This window comes from Triticum urartu, chromosome 4A (assembly GCF_056163025.1).
Source record: "Triticum urartu cultivar PI428250 chromosome 4A, HENAU_Tu73, whole genome shotgun sequence".
Lineage (NCBI taxonomy): Eukaryota > Viridiplantae > Streptophyta > Magnoliopsida > Poales > Poaceae > Triticum > Triticum urartu.
This window is the reverse complement of record NC_141876.1, coordinates 456,957,482-456,979,301: the sequence shown is the minus strand read 5'-3', so window position 1 is coordinate 456,979,301 and position 21,820 is coordinate 456,957,482.

Below are 21,820 nucleotides of genomic sequence, written 5' to 3'. Positions count from 1 at the left end.
ACCAGGCTTCAATGAAGAGGTGTCCGGCGCGCAAATTGTCTTCGGCATTGCAAGGCGGGTTCCTGATACGTCTCCATCGTATCTACTTTTCCAAATACTTTTGCCCTTGTTTTGGACTCTAACTTGCATGATTTGAATGGAACTAATCCGGACTCACGCTGTTTTCAGCAGAATCGCCATGGTGTTATTTTTGTGCAGAAATAAAAGTTCTCGGAATGACCTGAAAATCAACGGAGAATTATTTTGGAATATATAAAAAATACTGGAAGGAAGATCCACGTCAGGGGGGCCTCCACCTGTCCACGAGTGTGGGCGGCGTGCCCCCTGCCTCGTGGGCCCCCTGACACTCCACCGACCTCAACCTTGACTCCATATATTCACTTTTGGGGAGAGAGAAACCCAAAGAGAAGGATTCATCGCGTTTTATGATGATACAGAGCCGCCACCAAGCCCTAAACTCTCTCGGGGGGGGGGGGGCTGATTTGGAGTCCGTTCGGGGCTCCGGAGAGGGGAATCCGTCGCCATCATCATCATCAACCTTCCTCCATCACCAATTTCATGATGCTCACCACCGTGCGTGAGTAATTCCATCGTAGGCTTGCTGGACGGTGATGGGTTGGATGAGATTTATCATGTAATCGAGTTAGTTTTGTTAGGGTTTGATCCCTAGTATCCACTATGTTCTGAGATTGATGTTGCTATGACTTTGCTATGCTTAATGCTTGTCACTAGGGCCCAAGTTCCATGATTTCAGATCTGAACCTATTATGTTTTCATCAAAATATGAGAGTTCTTGATCCTATCTTGCAAGTATATAGTCATCTATTATGTGTTATGATCCGTTAACCCCGAAGTGACAATAATCGGGATACTTACCGGTGATGACCGTAGTTTGAGTAGTTCATGTATTCACTATGTGTTAATGCTTTGGTCCGGTACTCTATTAAAAGGAGGCCTTAATATCCCTTAGTTTTCAATAGGACTCCACTGCCACGGGAGGGTAGGACAAAAGATGTCATGCAAGTTCTTTTCCATAAGCACGTATGACTATATTCGAAATACATGCCTACATTACATTGATGAATTGGAGCTAGTTCTGTGTCAGCCTAGGTTATGACTGTTACATGATGAACCGCATCTGGCATAATTCTCCATCACCGATCCATTGCCTACGAGCTTTCCTGTAGGATCAAAAGTATGTCTAGAGGGGGCGTGATTAGACTACTTGACCAAATAAAAATCTATCCTTTTCCCAATTTTAGTGTTTGGCAGATTTTAGCAATCTTAGCACACGTCAAGCAATCTTAACACAATTCAAGCAAGTATGCAAAGAGTCTATGAGCAGCGGAAAGTAAAGCATGCAACTTGTAAGAATGTAAAGGGAAGGGTTTGGAGAATTCAAACGCAATTGAAGACACGTATATTTTGTCGTGGTTCCGATAGGTGGTGCTATCGTACATCCACGTTGATGGAGACTTCAACCCACGAAGGGTAACGGTCGTGCGAGTCCACGGAGGGCTCCACCCATGAAGGGTCCACAAAGAAGCAACCTTGTCTATCCCATCATGGCCATCGCCCACGAAGGACTTGCCTCACTAGCGGTAGATCTCCATGAAGTAGGCGATCTCCTTGCCCTTACAAACTCCTTGGTTCAACTCCACAATCTTTGTCGGAGGCTCCCAAGTGACACCTAGCCAATCTAGGAGACACCACTCTCCAAGAAGTAACAAATGGTGTGTTGATGATGAACTCCTTGCTCTTGTGCTTCAAATGATAGTCTCCCCAACACTCAACTCTCTCTCACAGGATTTGGATTTGGTGGAAAGTTGATTTGAGTGGAAAGCAACTTGGGGAAGGCTAGAGATCAAGATTCATATGATAGGAATGGAATATCTTGGTCTCAACACAAGTGTAGGTGGTTCTCTCTTAGAAAATGTGTATTGGAAGTGTAGGTATGTTCTGATGGCTCTCTCTTCAAATGAAGAGTGGGTGGAGGGGTATATATAGCCTCCACACAAAAACTAACCGTTACACACAATTTACCAATCTCGGTGAGACCGAAGTGAAAAACATGGTCGGACCGATTTAGCAAATCTAGTGACATTTAGGGTTTTCAGTGGGACTGATATGCAACTCGGTAGGACTGACATGGTTAGGTTTAGGGCATAACGTAATCTTGGTGTGACCGATTACACAAACTTGGTGGGACCGATTTTGGTAATAAGCTAACTAGAGAGTTGGTCAGGTAAACTCGGTGGGACCGATCGCTCATTTCGGTGGGACCGAAATGTTACGAAAGAGAAACAGAGAGTTTACATTGAAATCTCGGTGGGACCGATCGCTCATCTCGGTAGGACCGAAACGTTACGAAGGGAAACAAAGAGATTACAACCCCATCTCGCTGTGACTGAAATCCCTATCGGTGAGACCGATTTGCCTAGGGTTTGTGGCAGTGGCTATGACTTTTGAAACTCGGTGGCGCCGGATAGAAAGAATCGGTAGGGCCGAGTTTGACTTTTGGTTTAGGTCATATGTGGATGTGGGAAGGTAGTTGAGGGTTTTGGAGCATATCACTAAGCACTATGAAGCAAGAACCTCATTAAACAACACCTCATCCCTCCTTGATAGTATTGGCTTTTCCTATAGACTCAATGTGATCTTGGATCACTAAAATATAAAATGTAGAGTGTTGAGCTCTGAGCTTGAGCCAATCTTTTTGTCCTTAACATTTTGAAGGGTCCACATTCCTCATCCATGCCATGCCATACATTGAGCTTTTCCTGAAATATTAATCTTGGAATAGCATTAGCTCAATGAGCTATATGTTGTTAGGAATTACCAAAACCACCTAGGGATAGTTGCACTTTCAATCTCCCCCTTTTTGGTAATTGATGACAACATATAGATCAAAGCTTCGATAGATGATAATAAGAGTGAAAAACATTGTCGCTTTGAGAAGTATGTGAAAAGCAAGAGCTCCCCCTAAATTTGTGCATAGTTTATAATTTGCTTTGGACTGCAAATGCACACAGAGTTAGGCATGGGTTACTCTTCCATGTCATATACATCTTGGTGGAGCGCTCAAAATAATAATAATTAAATACATGCACTCATCACCAAGCAAAGTGAATGATCATAAAGGTATAAAATGATAATATCATCCAACATGCATTAAGGTTGCATATGATCAAACACATGTGATCATCCAAGTATCACACAGACAAAAAGTATCTCAAACAAGCAAAGAAAATAAAGTTCAACCACCAAAGCAAGAGAGAATAAAAGGCAACGCTCTCTCTCGAAGCCTATGATCTATACACTTTTCTCCCCCTTTGGCAACAAGTTACCAAAAAGTTCCTAGAAAATGCATAGCACTAAATCGTCTCTCAGGCTTGGATGGAACAGCCCCTACCCCGATGGCATCACCCATAAGCTTTTGAGCTTTGGGTGCTGGTGCAGCATCTTCTTCTTCCTCCTCTTTAGAATCTCTCATGATAGAGGATCTCCCAAGCACTCTAGCACTGGTCTTTTTGACCCTCTCCTTCCTCTTCTTCTCTGCCACAACCTGCTCTTTGGGTGCAGATCCCAAAGTCTCTTGAGTAGATGCTCTGGCCTTAGAAATTGGAGCTCTCTTGGCAGGAACTTTTGCTTCATGTCGGGCTTGGTGACAGCAGCAGTGCTATACTCCTTCTTAACCACTTTCTTCTTGGAAGTGGCCTCTTCCTCAACTGCCACATAGTCTTCATCCTAAGATTCAGAGGTCTTCTTCTTTCTGGCCCTGGTGGCAGCTTTGGGTAAGTTGCTTGGGGTGCTCCTGCTACCATCATCTGAACTGCTAGAGGGACCAGTGCCCTCACTCAGGTGAACCTGCTCCTCTGACCTGTTCTGGCCGTCACTCTGATCAGACATATTGCAAACACTGACAGCAGACCTTGTGAATAGATATAGATGAGATAGAGTGGATAAGCATCACAAAATGCAGAGGTTTTTGCAAAAGAATGAGTCAAAAACTTAGTTTTAGTTTTCCACAGAAAGCATTTCGGATCAACCGATTTGTAAACTCGGTGATACCGAAGCAGCTGTTGGAATCTAAACTAGTGAACTCGGTCAGATCGAGTCACAGTTCGGTGGCACCGAGACTGCTAGGGTTTCACAAAGTCCTAAACTCGGTCACACCGATTTGCAATTCTCCGTCAGACCGAGAACCACATGTGCAATGGCCTAAGCCGAATCGATGGTACCGAGTTCCACAACTCGGTGGGTCCAAGATGGTTTCGTTGGAAACCTAACCCTAAATTCTTAATTCACGACTAAACTACGGAGTGTTTTGACTAGATAAGAGTGATCTCAATCGTGGCAAGATACATGGCGAACACAATGTGCTAGGAATCAGATAGGGATAGCACAATGATCGAGTTCATACCCTAGTTCGGCGGAGAACTCGCTACGGCGGCAACGGCGGGGTTGATTCCCGATGACGGCGGCGGAGACCAACGGCAGGAGGCGGCTGGCGACAAGGAAGACGATCCGGAGACCCTGGAGGCAGAGAGGGCTAAGCGCGGGTCGAGGAGGTTCAGAAAGTTTTCCAAAATTTGACCCGTGGGTATATATAGCCTGACCCTGTCAGTGTGACCGAGTGGAACAACTCGGTGGCACCGAGATTCATAACTGCAAGTAGTTACTGAAAATCGGTGTGACCGAAAGGTTCAAATTGGTTGCCCCGAGGTAGAAAACCTAGATCGACTTAGTGATCTCGGTATGACCGAAATGGGTGAATTGGTCAGACCGAAACGCACAAAGAAGTTTTGGAGGTTTAAGTCTATGACGAATCGGGGACTCCGAGTGCTCCTTACACAGAGTGGTTCGAATCTGACTTGATCAAATTTTGTGATGCAGCATGAATAGAGTTTGAGACAAGAAAAGCATAGATAGCTAGAGAAGGTTCTTAGGCATTCTTATCCATCCACTTGGCCAAAAGAAAAGGAAACCCATCAATCAAAACAACAAGTGGATGTCCTCGAATGAGTAAATTATGCAACCAACATGCTCACACAATAAAATGGCAAATGAAATATGTGGCGAAGCATGCACAAACAATTCTAGCATCTATCAAGCAATTGGCGATGACTAGGTCATCTATATATGAGTATATTGACTTAGGAGTCAAATGAGAACATTTGATCATAGGTCATACTCATCGTTTAAGCACAAATGGGGTTACCACTTTTACATAAAGCGTTGTTGTGTTCACACCATTAGAGTTGCTTTAACTCAATTGTTAGAGTAAAGCTCCCCCTAGATGTGAGATCCCCCCTAAAAGGGATGAACTAACCTTGGGTTTTGTCCATGATGACTTCATGTAGGTGTTGAAGATGTGGATGCTCTATGTTGATGTAGATCATTAGAAGCTATCCTTTGGAGTGAGTTGCACTTTCAATACCTACACGGGTTAGTCCCACAAGGAACAAACAAGGATATCCATAGACATAGAGTGATGCACACACAAGATGATGTCTATGAAAGCTTTTAGGTTACCTTGTCCATTGTCTTACCAACAAGAGGGTTTGTGACTCCTTGAACTAGTGCAAGATATGGAAGTTGATTGCACTTGTTCTTGCCAAAATGATAAGAGTGAAGTATATTGGCGGAGTCACCCTCAAGGACTCTCTAGTTCTTCTTCTTCGGAATCCACACCATCTTGATGGGAATCCTCGGAGTTGTAGTTATACTTGATGAAGTGGAACTTGATGTAGTCTTGGGAACCCACTTGACCAAGGCCTTAGGAGCTTCTTCAAATGCATCAATTTCCTCTTGAAGCTTGTCCTTGCCTTTTTGCTTGTGGTCTTGTGGTGGAAGATCATCTTGAGCTTGTGTCCCTTTGGATGAAGTAGGATCATACTTCTCTTGTTGAGGAACAAACTTCGTCTTGGGGTATTGATCTTCTTCCCACTCAACTCCATTGGCATTGAACTTTCGTTCAAAACCAATACCTTGATTCTTCCGGTGCCTTCCTTGCTTGCGTACAATTTCCTCGAATTGCTTGCTCCCGGCAAGGCTCTTGTAAACACCTTTCTCTATAATTCCCTTCAATAAGCCATTTTCTTTCTCAAGTGTAACTTGTCTAAGAGAATCATTAGTGGAATCAAGAGAACTACTAGAAGCAACAACATTGGATTTAGCATGATTATTGTTACTACTAGAGGAAGAATCTTTCTTGTTCTTGTTATTAGACTTGACTTGAGGCATGTAAGTGGATAAGAGTAAACGCTTGGCAATGTAAGAAGAACTTTTCTTTTGAAGATCATCATTGATTGCCTTTAAGAACTCATGCTCTTGCTCAAGGTTGAGCTTTTCAAAACGTAATTTCTCATGAGTCCTTAAAAGTTCTCGATGATCCCCTAAGATAGTTTCATGAGCTAACTTAAGAGTGTTTAGTTCTTTAGTTAGAGACTCAATCTTCTCCTTATCATTGTCATTCGTTTCATCATAGTATTCATCACTATAGTTGTCAACAAGTAACTCATCATCACCTAACAAGTCATCTTCATCACTATTGAAATCAACATACTCGGGGTGTGATATCTTTGGACCTTTGGCCATGAAACATCTTCCAATTCCTTAATTTGGTGAATCAAATATGTCGTAGGAGTTGGTTGACACAAGTGCTAGTCCGGCAACACCTTCATCTTGAGTATATTCGGAGTCGGAGTGATAGCTTCTCTCGGAGTCATTGTCGGAGTTGGATTCGGATACCCATTCACCAACATGAGCTTGATGTCTTCGTTTTGTGTAGCTCCTTGATGACTTGTCCTTCCTTTCCGAATCCTTGCTTCTCCGAGAGTATCTTCGTTCATATCGATCGTTCCTACTCCTTCTCTCCCTTGATGGTGATTATTCTCTTCTACTTCATCTTTTGGGAGAATCTTCTCTTCTCTTGTGGGGAGCCGTACACTCATTGGAGTAGTGTCCGGGTCTTCCACAATTGTAGCAGTTTCGCTCTCGACTAGAAGATCTTTTGTCAACCTTGACTTGGAACTTCTTTCCTTGCTTCTACTCTTGTAGAACTTGTTGAAGTTCTTCACCATTAGGCTCAATTCTTCATTGAAGGTTTGTTTCTCACTTGATGATGTGGGAGCTTCACATGAGGCTTTGTAAGCACCACTTGACTTGTTATGGAGCTCCTCCTTATCCTTGAGTGACATCTCATGAGCAACAATTCTTCCAATGACTTCCGTTGGCTTGAGATCTTTATAATTTGGCATCATTTGGATCAATGTGCATACGGTATCATATTTTCCATCCAAGGCTCTTAGGATTTTCTTGATGATGAATTTGTCGGTCATCTCCTCACTTTCTAAGCCGGAAATCTCATTTGTGATAAGAGCAAGCCTAGAGTACATTTCAGCGACACCTTCACCATCCTTCATTTTGAACTTGTCAAGTTGACTTTGAAGCACATCCAACTTGGATTCCTTGACGGAGTCGGTACCTTCATGCATATCAATCAAAGTATCCCAAATTTTCTTTGCATTCTCAAGACGGCTGATTTTGTTGAATTCTTCGGGGCACAATCCATTGAAGAGGATATCACAAGCTTGAGCATTGTATTGTAACATCTTCAACTCATCCGCAGTAGCTTCACGATTTGGTTCTCTCCCATCAAAGAATTCACCTTGCAAGCCAACACATACAATAGCCCAAACGGCGGGGTTATGTCCAAGAATATGCATTTTCATCTTATGCTTCCAACTAGCAAAATTTGTACCATCAAAGTAAGGACCTCCACGGTGATAATTTCCTCGCTAGACGCCATACTCTCCCAGGTTGTGAAACCAAGGCTATGACCACCAAAAGCTATGGAAATCAAAGCAAATGGAGACCAAAGCTCTGATCCCACTTGTAGGATCGAAAGTATGTCTAGAGGGGGGTGATTAGACTACTTGACCAAATAAAAATCTATCCTTTTCCCAATTTTAGTGTTTGGTAGATTTTAGCAATCTTAGCACACGTCAAGCAATCTTAACACAATTCAAGCAAGTATGCAAAGAGTCTATGAGCAGCGCAAAGTAAAGCATGCAACTTGCAAGAATGTAAAGGGAATGGTTTGGAGAATTCAAACGCAATTGAAGACACAGATATTTTGTCGTGGTTCCGATAGGTGGTGCTATCATACATCCACATTGATGGAGACTTCAACCCACGGAGGGTAACGATTGCGCGAGTCCACGGAGGGCTCCACCCACAAAGGGTCCACAAAGAAGCAACTTTGTCTATCCCATTATGGCCATCGCCCACGAAGGACTTGCCTCACTAGCGGTAGATCTTCACGAAGTAGGCGATCTCCTTGCCCTTACAAACTCCTTGGTTCAACTCCACAATCTTTGTCGGAGGCTCCCAAGTGACACCTAGCCAATCTAGGAGACACCTGTTGGAAATATGCCCTAGAGGCAATAATAAAATGATTATTATTATATTTCCTTGTTCATGATAATCATTTATTATCCATGCTATAATTGTATTGATAGGAAACTCAGATACATGTGTGGATACATAGACAACACCATGTCCCTAGTGAGCCTCTAGTTGACTAGCTCGTTGATCAATAGATGGTTATGGTTTCCAAACCATGGACATTGGATGTCGTTGATAACGGGATCACATCATTAGGAGAATGATGTGATGGACAAGACCCAATCCTAAGCATAGCACTAGATCGTGTAGTTCGTATGCTAAAGCTTTTCTAATGTCAAGTATCATTTCCTTAGACCATGAGATTGTGCAACTCCCGGATACCGTAGGAGTGCTTTGGGTGTATCAAACGTCACAACGTAACTGGGTGACTATAAAGGTGCACTACAGGTATCTCCAAAAGTGTCTGTTGGGTTGGCACGAATCGAGACTGGGATTTGTCACTCCGTGTAAATGGAGAGGTATCTCTGGGCCCACTCGGTAGGACATCATCATAATGTGCACAATGTGATCAAGGAGTTGATCATGGGATGATGTGTTACGGAACGATTAAAGAGACTTGCCGGTAACGAGATTGAACAAGGTATCAGGATAACGACGATCGAATCTCGGGCAAGTATTGTACCGCTAGACAAAGGGAATTGAATACGGGATTGATTAAGTCCTTGACATCGTGGTTCATCCGATGAGATCATCGTGGAACATGTGGGAGCCAACATGGGTATCCAGATCCCGCTGTTGGTTATTGACCGGAGAACGTCTCGGTCATGTCTGCATGTCTCCCGAACCCGTAGGGTCTACACACTTAAGGTTCGATGACGCTAGGGTTATAAAGGAAGTTTGTATGTGGTTACCGAATGTTGTTCGGAGTCCCGGATGAGATCCCGGACGTCACGAGGAGTTCCGGAATGGTCCGGAGGTAAAGATTTATATATGGGAAGTCCTGTTTTGGTTACCGGAAGAGTTTCGGAGTTTATCGGTAATGTACCGGGACCACCGGGAGGGTCCCGGGGGTCCACCAAGTGGGGCCACCTGCCCCGGGGGCCAAATGGGCTGTAGGGAATGCTCCTTGGTCTACATGGGCCAAGGGCACCAGTCCCACTAAGGCCCATGCGCCTAGAAGGGGAGAGGGGGCAAACCCTAAGGGCAGATGGGCCCTTAGGCCCATATACCCTGCGCCTCCCTCTCCTCCCCCTTGTGTCCGCCATCCTTAGATGGGTTTGGGGCTGCCGCCCCTCTAGGGGTGGGAACCCTAGAGGGGGCGCAGCCTCCTCCCCTTCCCCTATATATATGAGGCCTTGGGGCTGCCCATAACACACGCGATTCGATCTCTCGTTGGTGCAGCCCTGCATCTCTCTCTCCCTCCTCTTCTGTGGTGCTTGGCGAAGCCCTGCAGGATTGCCATGCTCCTCCATCACCACCACGCCGTTGTGCTGCTGCTGGATGGAGTCTTCCTCAACCTCTCCCTCTCTCCTTGCTGGATCAAGGCGTGGGAAACGTCACCGGGCTGCACGTGTGTTGAACGCGGAGGTGCCGTGCGTTCGGCACTTGGTCATCGGTGATTTGAATCACGACGAGTACGACTCCATCAACCCCGTTCACTTGAACGCTTCCGCTTAGCGATCTACAAGGGTATGTAGATGCACTCTCCTTCCCCTCGTTGCTGGTCTCTCCATAGATAGATCTTGGTGACACGTAGGAAAATTTTGAATTTCTGCTACGTTCCCCAACAGTGGCATCATGAGCTAGGTCTATTGCGTAGATTCTATGCACGAGTAGAACACAAAGTAGTTGTGGGCGTTGATTTTGTTCAATATGCTTACCGTTACTAGTCTTATCTTGATTCGGCGGCATCGTGGGATGAAGCGGCCCGGACCAACCTTACACGTACTCTTACGTGAGACCGGTTCCACCGACAAACAAGCACTAGTTGCATAAGGTGGCTGGCGGGTGTCTGTCTCTCCCACTTTAGTCGGATCGGATTCGATGAACAGGGTCCTTATGAAGGGTAAATAGCAATTGGCATATCACGTTGTGGTCTTTGCGTAGGTAAGAAACGTTCTTGCTAGAAACCCATAGCAGCCACGTAAAACATGCAAACAACAATTAGAGGACGTCTAACTTGTTTTTGCAGGGTATGCTATGTGATGTGATATGGACAAAGGATGTGATGAATGATATATGTGATGTATGAGATTGATCATGTTCTTGTAATAGGAATCACGACTTACATGTCGATGAGTATGACAACCGGCAGGAGCCATAGGAGTTGTCTTTATTTATTTATGACCTGCGTGTCAACTTAAACGTCATGTAATTACTTTACTTTATTGCTAACCGTTAGCTGTAGTAGTAGAAGTAATAGATGACGTGACAACTTCAAGAAGACACGATGATGGAGATCATGGTGTCATGCCGGTGACAAGATGATCATGGAGCCCCAAGATGGAGATCAAAGGAGCTATATGATATTGGCCATATCATGTCACTATTTGATTGCATGTGATGTTTATCATGTTTATACATCTTATTTTCTTAGAACGACGGTAGTAAATAAGATGATCCCTCATTAAAATTTCAAGAAGTGTTCTCCCCTAACTGTGCACCGTTGCTACAGTTCGTCGTTTCGAAGCACGCCGTGATGATCGGGTGTGATAGATCCTTACGTTCACATACAACGGGTGTAAGACAGTTTTACACATGCAAAACACTTAGGGTTAACTTGACGAGCCTAGCATGTACAGACATGGCCTCGGAACACAGAAGACCGAAAGGTCGAGCATGAGTCGTATAGAAGATACGATCAACATGAAGATGTTCACCGACGTTGACTAGTCCGTCTCACGTGATGATCGGACACGGCCTAGTTGACTCGGATCATGTAATCACTTAGATGACTAGAGGGATGTCTATCTAAGTGGGAGTTCATAAGATGAACTTAATTATCCTGAACATAGTCAAAAGGATTTTGCAAATTATGTCGTAGCTCGCGCTTTAGTTCTACTGTTTAGATATGTTCCTAGAGAAAAATTAGTTGAAAGTTGATAGTAGCAATTGTGCGGACTAGGTTCGTAAACTGAGGATTGTCCTCATTGCTTCATAGAAGGCTTATGTCCTTAATGCACCGCTTAGTGTGCTGAACCTCGAACGTCGTCTATGGATGTTGCGAACATCTGACATACACATTTTGATAACTACGTGATAGTTCAGTTAAACGGTTTAGAATTGAGGCACCGAAGACGTTTTGAAACGTCGCGAAAAATATGAGATGTTTTGAGGGCTGAAATTGGGATTTCAGGCTCGTGCCCACGTCAAGAGGTATAAGACCTCCGACGATTTTCTTAGCCTGCAAACTAAGGGAGAAAAGCTCAATTGTTGAGCTTGTGCTCAGATTGTCTGAGTACAACAATCATTTGAATCAAGTGGGAGTTGATCTTCCAGATAAGATAGTGATGTTTCTCCGAAGTCATTACCACCAAGCTGCTAGAGCTTCGTGATGAACTATAATGTATCAGGGACATATATGATGATCCTTGAGATATTCGCGATGTTTGACACCACGAAAGTAGAAATCAAGAAGGAGCATCAATTGTTGATGGTTAGTGAAACCACTAGTTTCAAGAAGGGCAAGGGCAAGAAGGGATACTTCATGACACGGCAATTCAGCTGCTGCTCTAGTGAAGAAACCCAAGGTTGAACCCAAGCCCGAGACTAAGTGCTTCTGTAATAAGGGGAACAACCACTGGAGCAGAATTACCCTAGATACTTGGTAGATTAGAAGGCTGGCAAGGTCGATAGAAGTATATTGGATATACATTGTGTTGATGTGTACTTTACTAGTACTCCTAGTAGCACCAGGGTATTAGATACCGGTTCGGTTGCTAAGTATTAGTAACTCGAAATAAAAGCTACGGAATAAACGGAGACTAGCTAAAGGTGAGCTGATGATATGTGTTGGAAGTGTTTCCAATGTTGATATAATCAAATATCGTACGCTCCTTCTACCATCGAGATTGGTGTTTGTGTTGAGCATGGACATGATTGGATTATGTCTATCGCAATACGGTTATTCATTTAAGGAGAATAATGGTTACTCTGTTTATTTGAATAATACCTTCAATGGTCTTACACCTAAAATGAATGGTTTATTGAATCTCGATCGTAGTGATACACATGTTCATGCCAAAAGATAGTAATGATAGTACCACCTACTTGTGGCACAGCCACGTAAGTAATATCGGTATAAAACGCATGAAGAAGCTCCATGTTGATGGATCTTTGGACTCACTCATTTTTGAAAAGTTTGAGACATGCGAACCATGTCTATTGGTGTGTATGCATGGAGAAACTCCATGCAAATGGACCGTTTGGACTCACTTGATTTTGAATCACTTGAGGCATGCAAATCATACCACATGGGCAAGATCACTGAAAGCCTCGGTTTCAGTAAAATGGAACTAGAAAGCAAATTTTTGGAAGTAATACATTTTGATGTGTGCAGTCCAATGAGTGCTGAGGCATGTAGTGGATATCGTTATGTTCTTTCTTCATAGATGATTTGAGTAGATGTTGAGTACATTTACTTGATGAATCACGAGTCTGAATTATTGAAAGGTTCAAGTAATTTCAGTGTGAAGTTGAAAGATCGTCGTGACAAGAGGATAAAAGATCTATGATATGATCATAGAGATGAATATCTGAATTACGAGTTTGGCACAAAATTAAGACATTGTGGAAATCGTTTCACAACTAATACAGCCTGGAACACCATAGTGTGATGGTGTGTCCGAACATCATAACTGCACCCTATTGGATATGATGCATACCATGATGTCTCTTATCGAATTACCACAATAGTTTATGGGTTGAGCATTAGAGACAACCACATTCACTTTAAATAGGGCACCACATAATTCCGATGAGATGACACCGTATGAACTATGGTTTAGAGAAACCTAAGCTGTCATTTCTTAAAAGTTTGGGGCTGCGACGCTTATGTGGAAAAGTTTCAGGCCGATAAGCTCGAACCCAAAGCGGATAAATGCATCTTCATAGGACAACCCAAAAACAGTTGGGTATACCTCCTGTCTCAGATCCGAAAGCAATAAAGGATTGTTTCTAGAATCGGGTCCTTTCTCGAGGAAAAGTTTCTCTCGAAAGAATTGAGTGGGAGGATGGTGGAGACTTGATGAGGTTATTGAACCGTCACTTCAACTAGTGTATAGCAGGGCACAAAGAGTTGTTCCTGTGGCACCTACACCAATTGAAGTGGAAGCTTATAATATTGATCATGAGACTTCGGATCAAGTCACTCCCAAACCTCGTGGGATGACAAGGATGCGTACTACTTCAGAGTGGTACGTAATCCTGTCTTGGAAGTCATGTTGCTAGACAACAATGAACCTACGAGCTATGGAGAAGCGATAGTGGGCCTGGATTCCGATAAATGGCTCGAGGCCATAAAATCCGAGAGAGGATCCATGTATGAAAACAAAGTGTAGACTTTGGCAGAATGGCTCGATGGTCGTAAGGCTGTTGAGTACAGATGGATTTTAAAAGGAAGACGGACAATGATGGTAAATGTCACCATTAAGAAAGCTCGACCTGTCGTTAAGATGTTTTCTGACAAGTTCAAGGAGTTGACTACGGTGAGATTTTCTCACTCGTAGTGATGCTAAGAGTCTGTTAGAATTATGTTAGCGATCACTGCTTTATTTATGAAATCTTGCAGATAGGATGTCAAAACATTGTTTCCTCGACGATTTTTGAGGAAAGGTTGTATGTGATACAACCGGAAGGTTTTGTCAATCCTGAAAAGATGCTAATAAGGATGCAAAGCTCCAGCAATCCTTCTGAGGACTGGAGTGAGCATCTCGGAGTTGGAATGTACACTTTGATGAGATGATCAAAGATTTTGGGTTTATACAAAGTTTATGAGAAACTTGTATTTCCAAAGAAGTGAGTGGGAGCACTATAGAATTTCTGATTAGTATATGTTGTTGACATATTGTTGATCAGAAATGACATAGAATTTCTGGAAAGCATATAGGGTTATTTGGAAAGTGTTTTTCAATGGAAAGCCTGGATTATGCTACTTGAGCATTGAGCATCAAGATCTATAAGGATAGATCAAAACGCTTAATGGTACTTTCAAATGAGCACATACCTTGACATGATCTTAAAGTTGTTTAAGATGGATCAGTCAAAGAAGGAGTTCTTGCCTGAGTTGTAAGGTATGAAGTTAAGACTTAAAGCTCGACCACGGCAGAATAGAGAGAAAGGACGAAGGTCGTCCCCTATGCTTAAGACATAGGCTCTACAGTATGCTATGCTGTGTACCGCACCTGAAATGTGCCTCGCCATGAGTCAGTCAAGGGGTACAAGAGTGATCTAAGAATGGATCACAGACAGCGGTCAAAGTTATCCTTAGTAACTAGTGGACTAAGGAATTTTCTCGATTATGGAGGTGGTAAAAGAGTTCGTCGTAAAGGGTTACGTCGATGCAAGCTTAACACCTATCCGGATAGCTCTGAGTAGAGATACCGGATACGTATGATGGAGCAACAATTTAGAATAGCTCCAAGTAGAACAGTTATTTGGAATAGCTCCAAATAGAACGTGGCAGCTACATCTAGGAGATGACATAGAAATTTGCGAAGTACATACGGATCTGAAAGGTTCAGACCCGTTGACTAAAACCTCTCTCACAAGCAACATGATCAAACCCAGAACTCTTTGGGTGTTAGTCACATGGCGATGTGACCTGTGAGTGTTAATCACATGGCGATGTAAACTAGATTACTGACTCTAGTGCAAGTGGGAGACTGTTGGAAATATGCCCTAGAGGCAATAATAAACTGATTATTATTATATTTCCTTGTTCATGATAATCGTTTATTATCCATGCTATAATTGTATTGATAGGAAACTCAGATACATGTGTGGATACATAGACAACACCATGTCCCTAGTGAGCCTCTAGTTGACTAGCTCGTTGATCAATAGATGGTTATGGTTTCCAAACCATGGACATTGGATGTCTTTGATAACGGGATCACATCATTAGGAGAATGATGTGATGGACAAGACCCAATCCTAAGCATAGCACTAGATCGTGTAGTTCGTATGCTAAAGCTTTTCTAATGTCAAGTATCATTTCCTTAGACCATGAGATTGTGCAACTCCCGGATACCGTAGGAGTGCTTTGGGTGTATCAAACGTCACAACGTAACTGGGTGACTATAAAGGTGCACTACAGGTATCTCCGAAAGTGTCTGTTGGGTTGGCACGAATCGAGACTGGAATTTGTCACTCCGTGTAAACGGAGAGGTATCTCTGGGCCCACTCGGTAGGACATCATCATAATGTGCACAATGTGATCAAGGAGTTGATCATGAGATGATGTGTTACGGAACGAGTAAAGAGACTTGCCGGTAACGAGATTGAACAAGGTATCAGGATACCGACGATCGAATCTCGGGCAAGTATCGTACCGCTAGACAAAGGGAATTGAATACGGGATTGATTAAGTCCTTGACATCGTGGTTCATTCGATGAGATCATCGTGGAACATGTGGGAGCCAACATGGGTATCCAGATCCCGCTGTTGGTTATTGACCGGAGAACGTCTTGGTCATGTCTGCATGTCTCCCGAACCCGTAGGGTCTACACACTTAAGGTTCGATGACGCTAGGGTTATAAAGGAAGTTTGTATGTGGTTACCGAATGTTGTTCGGAGTCCCGGATGAGATCCCGGACGTCACGAGGAGTTCCGGAATGGTCCGGAGGTAAAGATTTATATATGGGAAGTCCTGTTTTGGTTACCGGAAGAGTTTCGGGGTTTATCGGTAATGTACCGGGACCACCGGGAGGGTCCCGGGGGTCCACCAAGTGGGGCCACCTAGCCCGGGGGCCACATGGGCTGTAGGGAATGCTCCTTGGTCTACATGGGCCAAGGGCACCAGTCCCACTAAGGCCCATGCGCCTAGAAGGGGAGAGGGGGCAAACCCTAAGGGCAGATGGGCCCTTAGGCCCATATACCCTGCGCCTCCCTCTCCTCCCCCTTGTGGCCGCCATCCTTAGATGGGTTTGGGGCTGCCGCCCCTCTAGGGGTGGGAACCCTAGAGGGGGTGCAGCCTCCTCCCCTTCCCCTATATATATGAGGCCTTGGGGCTGCCCATAACACACGCAATTCGATCTCTCGTTGGTGCAGCCCTGCATCTCTCTCTCCCTCCTCTTCTGTGGTGCTTGGCGAAGCCCTGCAGGATTTCCACGCTCCTCCATCACCACCACGCCGTTGTGCTGCTGCTGGATGGAGTCTTCCTCAACCTCTCCCTCTCTCCTTGCTGGATCAAGGCGTGGGAGACGTCACCGGGCTGCACGTGTGTTGAACGCGGAGGTGCCGTGCGTTCGGCACTTGGTCATCGGTGATTTGAATCACGACGAGTACGACTCCATCAACCCCGTTCACTTGAACGCTTCCGCTTAGCGATCTACAAGGGTATGTAGATGCACTCTCCTTCCCCTCGTTGCTGGTCTCTCCATAGATAGATCTTGGTGACACGTAGGAAAATTTTGAATTTCTGCTACGTTCCCCAACAACACCACACTCCAAGAAGTAATAAATGGTGTGTTGATGATGAACTCCTTGCTCTTGTGCTTCAAATTATAGTCTCCCCAACACTCAACTCTCTCTCACAGGATTTGGATTTGGTGGAAAGTTGATTTGAGTGGAAAGCAACTTGGGGAAGGCTAGAGATCAAGATTCATATGGTAGGAATAGAATATCTTGGTCTCAACACAAGTGTAGGTGGTTCTCTCTCAGAAAATGTGTATTGGAAGTGTAGGTATGTTCTGATGGCTCTCTCTTCAAATGAAGAGTGGGTGGAGGGGTATATATAGCCTCCACACAAAAACTAACCGTTACACAAAATTTACCAATCTCGGTGAGACCGAAGTGAAAAACTCGGTCAGACCGATTTAGCAAATCTAGTGACCGTTAGGGTTTTCGATGGGACTGAGATGCAACTCGGTAGGACCGATATGGTTAGGGTTAGGGCATAACGTAATCTCGGTGTGACCGATTACACAAACTCGGTGGGACCGATTTTTGTAATAAGCTAACGAGAGAGTTGGTCAGTTAAACTCGGTGGGACCGATCGCTCATTTCGGTGGGACCGAAATGTTATGAAAGAGAAATAGAGAGTTTACATTGCAATCTCGGTGGGATCGATCGCTCATCTCGGTAGGACCGAAACATTACGAAGGGAAACAGAGAGATTACAACCCCATCTCGGTGTGACCGAAATCCCTATCGGTGAGACCGATTTGCCTAGGGTTTGTGGCAGTGGCTATGACTTTTGAAACTCGGTGGCGCCAGATAGAAAGAATCGGTAGGGCTGAGTTTGACTTTTGGTTTAGGTCATATGTGGATGTGGGAAGGTAGTTGAGGGTTTTGGAGCATATCACTAAGCACTATGAAGCAAGAACCTCATTAAACAACACCTCATCCCTCCTTGATAGTATTGGCTTTTCCTATAGACTCAATGTGATCTTGGATCACTAAAATATAAAATGTAGGGTGTTGAGCTCTGAGCTTGAGCCAATCTTTTTGTCCTTAACATTTTGAAGGGTCCACATTCCTCATCCATGCCATGCCATACATTGAGCTTTTCCTGAAATATTAATCTTGGAATAGCATTAGCTCAATTAGCTATATGTTGTTAGGAATTACCAAAACCACCTAGGGATAGTTGCACTTTCATTTCCATATATTGTTCTTCGCTTATTTACTTTTCCATTGCTACTGTTATCATCACTATTAAACACCAAAAATATTACTTTTGCTACCGTTACTTCTGCTATCGTTACCACTACTATCATATTACTTTGCTACTAAATACCTTGCTGCAGATATTAAGTTTCCAGGTGTGGTTGAATTGACAACTCAGCTGCTAATACTTGAGAATATTCTTTGGCTCCCCTTGTGTCGAATCAATAAATTCTGATATGTCTCATGTTATTGATGATGCCACTTCTGCTATGCATGATACTTATGATGAAACTACTTCTATGCTTGATACTGTTGTGCCACTTGGTGAATTTCTTGATGAACAACTTGCTAGGGCTAGAGAGAATGAAATTATTGAGACTGATAATATTGATGAAAGTGATGATGAAGATTCTCCCCTAGATATGAATTGCCTATTGTTCCTGAGGGTTATGTTACGGATGAAGAAACTGGTAGAGACTTTCTTGCTTGCAATGATAGGAGTGATCTTAAGAAATTATTAGCTAAGCTGAAACAAAAAACTCTGAATGCTAGAATGAAATATGATCCTGCTTATGCTAGTTCACCTATCTTTGTTACTGATAAGGATTATGAATTCTCTGTCGACCCTGAGATAATTACTTTAGTTGAATCTGATCCTTTCTATGGCTATGAATCTGAAGCTGTTGTAGCCCATCTTACTAAATTAAATGATATAGCCACCTTGTTCACTAATGATGAGAAAACTCGCTATTACTATATCTTTAAATTATTTCCGTTCTCATTAAAGGGTGATGCTAAGATATGGTTTAATTCTCTTGATCTTGGTTGTGTGCATAGTCCCCAGGATATGATTTATTACTTCTCTGCTAAATATTTCCCTGCTCATAAGAAACAAGCTGCTTTAAGGGAGATATATAATTTTGTGCAAATTGAAGAAGAGAGTCTCCCACAAGCTTGGGGGAGGCTTCTCCAATTACTTAATGCTTTGCCCGATCATCCTCTCAAGAAAAATGAAATACTTGATATCTTTTATAATGAACTAACCGATGCTTCCAGAGACCACCTGGATAGTTGTGCTGATTGTGTTTTCAGGGAAAGAACACCAGATGAAGTTGAAATTTTATTGAATAATATGTTGATTAATGAAAATAATTGGACACTTCCTGATCCAATCTCTGATCCAATTCCTGAACCAACTCCTGAGCCAACTCCGAAGAAAAGGGGTATTCTATTTCTCAGTCCTGACTCCTGAGGATATGCAAGAGGCAAAGAAATCTATGAAAGAAAAATGTATTAAAGCTGAAGATGTTAAGAATTTACCTCCTATTGAAGAAATACATGGTCTCAATTTACCGCCTGTTGAAGAAATACATGGTTTTAATCCATCACCAATTGAAGAAACTCATGGTCTTGATAACCCGACACAGGTAGTAAAGGTAAATTTTCTCTATAGATATGATGAAGCTGAAATCCCTCTTACTAAGTTTGCTAGCCAATGCTTGGATGAGTTTGATAACTTTATGGTTAAGCAAGAAGACTTCAATGCTTATTTTGGTAGAGAATTAAAATGTAATGCTTATATGATTAAACACTTGAGTGATTATATGGCTAATGTTAAAGGTGAATTAAAACTTATTAGTAAACATGCTTCTATGGTTACCACTCAAGTAGAACAAGTACTTAAAGCTCAGAATGATTTGCTCAATGAATTGAATAGTAAGAAAAATGATAATGCTGTTAGAGTAATGACTAGAGGTGGTAAAATGACTCAGGAACCTTTGTATCCTGAGGGCCATCCTAAGAGAATTGAGCAAGATTCTCAGAGAAATAATGTAGATGCACCTAGTGCTTATAAAAGGAAGAAAAAGAGAAATGATAGGACTTTGCATGCTTCTAGTGAACCTGTTATTGACACACTTGAGAATCCCAATGATATTTCTATTTCTAATGCTGAAACCCAATCTAGTAATGAACATGAACCTAGTAATAATGTTAATGATGATGTTTATGTTGATGCTCAACCTAGCAATGATAATGATGTAGAGATTGAACCCGCTGTTGATCTTGATAACCCACAATCAAAGAATCAACATTATGATAAAAGAGACTTTGTTGCTAGGAAGCACGGTAAGGAGAGAGAACCATGGGTTCAGAAACCCATGCCTTTTCCTCCCAAACCATCCAATAAAAAGGATGATGAGGATTTTGAGCGCTTTGTTGAAATGATTAGACCTATCTTTTTGCGTATGCGATTAACTAATATGATCAAAATGAATCCTTATGCTAAGTATATGAAAGAAATTGTGACAAATAAAAGAAAGATACCGGAAGCTGAAATTTCCACCATGCATGCTAATTATACTTTTAAGGGTGGAACACCTAAGAAACTTGGAGATCCCGGAGTACCAACTATACCATGCTCCATTAAAATAAACTATGTTAAAACTGCTTTATGTGATCTTGGAGCCGATGTTAGTGTTATGCCACTCTCTTTATATCGTAGGCTTGATTTGAATAAGTTGACACCTACTGAAATATCTTTACAAATGGCTGATAAATCAATTACTATACCTGTTGGTATTTGTGAGGATGTGCCTGTTGTGGTTGCAAACGTTACTATTTTAACGGACTTTGTTATTCTTGATATTCCCGAGGACGATAGTATATCTATTATTCTTGGAAGACCCTTTTTGAATACTGCAGGGGATGTTATTGATTGCACCAAAGGCAATGTCACTTTTCATGTTAATGGTAATGAGCATACGGTACACTTTCTGAGGAAACAACCTCAAGTCCACAGTATCAATTCTATTGGAAAAATGCCATCGGTTATTTTTGGAGGTTTTGAATTTCCTCTTCCTACTGTCAAGAAGAAATATGATATACTTATTATTGGGGACGTGCATATCCCCGTTGAGGTAACCTAGTGTTATTCGAAAATTCTCTGGTTCCATGTTATTCGGAATGAGTTTGTTAACAAGACCTGATCAACCTTGTTAGTGGATTCCTTTTGATGAGCATGAGATGGATGAATTTAGAAAACACAACTCTCTGTACCCTCCTTTTACTTTCTGTTATTTATTCTAAATAAAGCAAAAATAGTCATTTTTGTCTGTTTTCTGAATTATCAATGCAATAAAAAATACCCCAAAAATAAAAGTTCTCCAAATGCCCTGAAAATTAAGTATGATTTTTTCTAGATTATTTGAGAATATCTGGCACTGAGAACATAGCAGGGGGAGCATGCACCTGGCCACGAGGGTGGAGGGCGCGCCCTACCCCCTGGGCGCGCCCCCTGCCTCGTGGGCCCATGGTGGCTCCCCTCCACTTATTCCAGCTACCACACACTCTTTTTTCCTCCCACAAACATCACTAGCCAGCTCAAACCCGAGTCCAAGCTCATCTTGCTGCCATTTTCGATCTCCTTGCTCAAAGCACCTCTCACAAAACTGCTTTGGGGGATTGTTCCTTGGTATGTGACTCCTCCAATGGTCCAATTAGTTTTTGTTCTAGTGCTTTATTCATTGCATATTTTTGCTGCTTAGGCGACCCTGTTCTTGAGCTTGCATGTCAAATTTA